General features: G+C 46.4%; 1 pseudogene across 1 annotated transcript in view; it reads left to right on the forward strand.

Annotated features, from left to right (window-relative positions):
• The window catches only part of LOC103259581, an 11,143-nt pseudogene extending 6,312 nt beyond the window's left edge, over window positions 1–4,831 (forward strand). The window contains exon 3 of the transcript XR_002481924.1: window positions 3,844–4,831. The product of XR_002481924.1 is annotated as a spastin pseudogene (transcript). The remainder of the gene's footprint in view (window positions 1–3,843) is intronic.
• Window positions 4,832–5,190: the final 359 nt, after the last annotated feature.

The following is a 5,190-nucleotide window of genomic DNA, read 5'->3' on the forward strand; positions in this document are numbered from 1 at the left end:
TCCTGCCCAACACCACTAACCAACAAGCAGAACTCACAGCAGTCACTCGAGCATTCCAACGGGCGGTAGGACACTCCCTATTGCTTTACACTGACTCCAAATATGTCTTTCACATTTTGGTTTCACACTCAGCCATCTGGCAAGAACGGGGGTTGTTAACCACCAAAGGGTCGGCCATCATAAATGCTAAGCTCATTTCCTACCTCCTTCAAGCCTCCTTGCTTCCCAGGGCCATAGGCATCTCACACTGTAAAGCTCACCAGGTTGATTCATCTTTTATCACCCAAGGAAACTCGCGGGCCGAGTGAAGTTCCACAATTGTCCAATCTCATTCCCTACCTACACTCAATTTTCCACGCAAACCCAGCGGCTCTCACTTCATGTCTTAAAACTTTCTTCCACCTTACTCCTGAACATACAAAACTCATACACACCCTTTCCTCTCAATGCTCTACTTGTCACCAAACAAATCCTAATACCCCCTTAAAGGCTGGAACGTTCCCCACTCACCAGGCTAGGGGAGAGCTCCCTGGGTCAGACTGGCAAGTGGACTTCACCATCATGTCCCCCGTCAGTTTTTAATGATGGCCCTCAACATCAAATGGCACTTTCACATTCCCTACCACCCACAATCATCAGGAAAGGTTGAATGAACTAGCTGCACACTAAAAGATATCCTCACCAAACTCTCTCTCGAACTCCATCAGGATTGGGTCTCCCTCCTTCCCCTAGCTCTCTTCTGCGTTCGCATCCTCCCTAAAAAGCCCACTCAGCTTTCACCCTTCAAGGTCCTCTACGGCAGACGGGCACTCCCTCCTGGTATTCCAACCTCTCCACCTCCCTTCATATAACCTACCTCCTCCTGTCCTTCATCTGTTCCAATATCTGGCAATATCAAGATCTCCTTTTGCCCGCTCCCACAGAAACACATAATCCAAAGCCTCTCACCCTGGGGCAATGGGTTTTCCTCTCAGACCCAGCAACCAGAACTCGCTTACAACCGAAATGGCAAGGACTCTTCTGAATAGTCCTCTCCGCCCCCATGACAGCCAGGCTGCTCATAACCAAAGGACAGCTCAGTCCCTGGATTCACGCTTCTCACCTCAAACCAGCTAAACTGCCTCCCTCTACCCCTTCCCCCACAGAGCCACTGACCAATTCTTGCTCCACTATTCCAGGCCAGCCTCTCAAACTTTGAGCATCCCGTGTTGCTCGCTCCCCCTCCCTGCCCGTCATCCAGGAAAATCCACATAATCACAAGACGCGAAGGTTGCCGCCTGCACTCAACAACTCCCCTCCGCCAAACGGCCATCAATTTCCTTCTTCCCTACTAATAGTGCTGCCTTTCTTCCTACTCCTTCTTTTCCTCCTACTTTCACGTCGCTGTACATAGTGCTGCTCCTTGGCGCGGGTTGCTCGATCCCCTCCTCTGCTCACTATCAATAAGACCCAACATGATCATCGCCTTTCTCCTTGCCGTCGCTTTTCAGATCAGGCCCACTACCCTGTCCGTCCTCCATTATTGGTTCACCATTCGCGAACTTTACACGGTCAGCGGGATAGAAACAGTCAAGGACTTAGGCACCAAAACGTGCCCCATAAACAGTTGCTCAAAACCGATTTCCCTCAACTTTAAGCCCTCAATACGTTTGCAAGACGCTAATCACCCCTTTCTATGCTTGCTAGAAGACCAAACCCAGGACTACTGTAAATGGTGGCCTGATCAATACGGTGGCTGTCCCTATTGGTCATGCAGAATTCACTATGCTGACAGATCAATCAGCAGAGCAAAATGGGGGGGCCAAGCTTCCTTGTCCACTACTACATAGGAACTCCGGGGTGTGGAGGCCGCTTCTCCCACTTCTCTTTTGACATCCCTAATCCGACCACTATCCTCTGGAAAGACCTCATATACGTAGCTGTCTTCCCAAAGGAAGGGTACGCCCGTCCCACCGGGCGCCTCTCCGTCTCTCGCTCTTTACCCCTTCCGTCACGATATCAGTGGTGGAGCACATAAAAACCCCAAAACAACAGCTCCTGGCAGCGGTAGACCCATCGCCCCCTTCCTCAGAAGACCACCTCTCCTTACAACCCTCCCAACATTTCCCTTCATGGCTTACCATAATAGGCCACACCCTCCGCTTCTTAAACCAATCCTTCCCTTCTCTTCCTTCTTTGCAGTGTTTTCTTTGTGCCTCATTACAACGACCTTTGCTGGCTGCCGTTCCGCTTCCTGCCTCACCCCACAGTAACAGTACCCTCAACCTGTCTTCCACGGGAGAGGCCATCACCAAACCTTATGTTCCACTTTGGGAAGTGTCATCCAACTCCTCTTACCTCTGTATTGGTCTGCCCAGCATCCCCACTCTCTATTCAGATAACCCTTTCTGTTCAACCACCATAAGCTCTACAAATGGGCACTTCCTCCCGCCTGGCCTTTTCTTATGGTGCAACAGCACTCTCCTCTCCCAAACTTCCAATCTCACCTCTCCCTGTGTAGTTGGTACGCTGATCCCACAGCTCTCTCTTTATTCCACTGCTGACCTCCAGGCCCTCTTAACTCCCAAACACTGATGCAGTCATGGTAGGATTGTCCCTAGTTTCCGCAGTCACCTCCATAGGTCTATCAGGAGGGGCTCTCGGTTACTCACTATGGGCCATGGAAGACTTACAAAACAAAATCCAACTCGCTTTAGACACCACCTCCAATTCTCTCTAATCATTACAAAGACAAATAGCGAGCATAGCACAAGCAGCCCTCCAAAATCGTCGGGCTCTAGATCTCCTAACAGCCGAAAAGGGAGGCACTTGTCTTTTCCTCCAAGAGGAGTGCTGTTATTACATTAACGAGTCAGGAGTCCTTGAACAAAACATTAATAAATTACAACACCTCTCCTCACAACTCCAAGGGGCAAAGCCTTCGCAAACCGGCAGCCTATTACAAAACTCCCTCCTCACCTGGCTTTTGCCTATAGTCACACCTGTCATTCTCATTTTCCGTCTGTGCTCCTTTCTCCTCTGTATCATCAAGTTTCTCCAGTCACAACTTTTAAAAATCTCTAATCAAAGCATTAACCAGCTTCTCCTACAGAATTATGACCTCCTGCCCACCGAAGATCCAGGTCTCGACTGTCCCAACCCTACAAACCTCTAACCTTGTGTTCTCATTTCAGACGTGCTCGCCTCAAAGTTTACCCCCCACCACCCACCACTCAGATTCTCAGCATTTCTTGAGCACCTTCTCCGTGACAGCTGGCTCCTCCCTGTCCCGTGTCCACTCGACGACTGACCAGACCAGCTTGCCGTTTTCCACTTCCAAGTCACCTTCCAGGACTTCCACCCAAATGAAATTTTTTCTTTTGGCGCCTACTTGTGGGGTCTCATGTGGCTTGTCCTTGCACCCACCTCACCCACCACCGCCCATTTTCAGCAGGAAGTAGCCGGACAGACAAACGCTGCCCCTCTCCCGTATAACCAAAGAGGTGGGAATGAAGGGCCACCGCCAAGCCACAAGTAAAGCCACGTCTCCTCCCTTTCCTGGAAACAGCGACCCGGCAAACTAAAATGGCGATTGAAACGGTGCCTTCCTTTGTTCTTCCTCGGTGCCTTCCTTTGTTCTCCCTCCGCACCCTTCTCCGTGCCCACAAAAAATTCACCAACCTACATGAAGCTCTGCCAGCCGACCTATAGACGACGGACAGGTCGCCTGAAGCCCCTATAAAAGCTGCCGCGCCCTTGCCTCGGCGCTACAACCTGATCCTCAGGTCCTGTAGCCACCGTGTTCGACCCATTAAATCTCTTGGCCTTAACGGGTGTTGAGTCTCACTGTGCGCCACCGTCTTTCACTGGCAAAAGATGCAGCACCGGGTTCTATTCGAGAATTGAAACCAGAACAGGTGAAGACTGTGTCTGCCAGTGAGATGAGAAATATTCGATTGTCTGACTTCACTGAATCCTTGAAAAAGATAAAACGCAGCGTGAACCCTCCAACCTTAGAAGCATACATACATCGGAACAAGGACTTTGGAGATACCACTACTTAAAGAAATACTTTTGTAAGCCTGAGGAACAATTTACTTAACGAGAGAAATACACGATCTTCAGTGAACAGTTGTCAGTTACAGAAACTCAGCCTAAGTTTACAGAACTTTTCAAGAGTCTTACATATTTGCGCACCAAACTTGAAGATGAACCAGAAAATAAATTTAAATAAAATATACAATGCAAATGGAACATTTTGTTGTTGAAGGCCTTCTTACCTCGACAGTCACAGTTATCTCAATGGGCACTGTAAGTTAGAGCACAACAAAAACCAATTCTGGTCTTCTTCACCAATATAATCATAGTGTAAATAATAATTTGTATATTGTGTTACAGACGAAAGTATTTCAGAGACAGTGAATGGTAGAAGACGCAAGAGCCTTTGGCTGTTTGTCTTCTGATGTTTTTTCTTAAAATAGTAATTTTTCCTACTTTGCTTTCCTACTGTTGTCTTAACTATGGGTGATTGGAATGCCAAACACTCTTAAGTTTCTTTGTTTTCATTTACTTTTATAAATTCAGTGTGCCAATGGAAACTTTTTCCTAAGTAATTGCAATAGGAAAAAATTATTTTGAGGGTTTTGTTTTCTTCATAAATCCACAGACCCTAGAAATTGTTATGTTCTTTTTACTTTTTATTTTTCTATTACCTTGCTACCATACCATTTAGAAGGCAATATAATAGCAACAAAGCAAATCTGGTAGAATAGAGAAAGTTTGAAGGTTTGAGTTACCCTGCCATATAACATGTAGATCAGTCCTCACGTGACTTACAGTATTTTTTATCTAATATGTTTGTCAAAAATCTATTGTAGACTGTTATCTTATTCCTGATTGAGTTTATTTTCTGCTTGAATTATTCTGATATTCAAGAGAGTCTATTTTAACTTCTATGAAAGTGGTTCCAGTGCAAGAGAAGGGACATACTGGAAGCTCAGACGTTTCTAATTTATTGCTTCTTTTTTACTGTCTACAGGATAACTACAAGCCAGTGTAGCTGCCATCTTTTATTCTTAATAATTATTAATCCCTTCAATGAAACTTTTAAGAAAACTGAATTTTTATACATTCCATACATTCTATAGGTTTCTTGCGCTACTTTATTAACTAAGAAGTTCTAGTCTGTTGATCTGCCTTTTGTTCCCCAAA

Source organism: Carlito syrichta, unplaced genomic scaffold, assembly GCF_000164805.1.
Source record: "Carlito syrichta isolate Samal-C Ts95f unplaced genomic scaffold, Tarsius_syrichta-2.0.1 Scaffold302907, whole genome shotgun sequence".
Classification (NCBI taxonomy): Eukaryota; Metazoa; Chordata; class Mammalia; order Primates; family Tarsiidae; genus Carlito; species Carlito syrichta.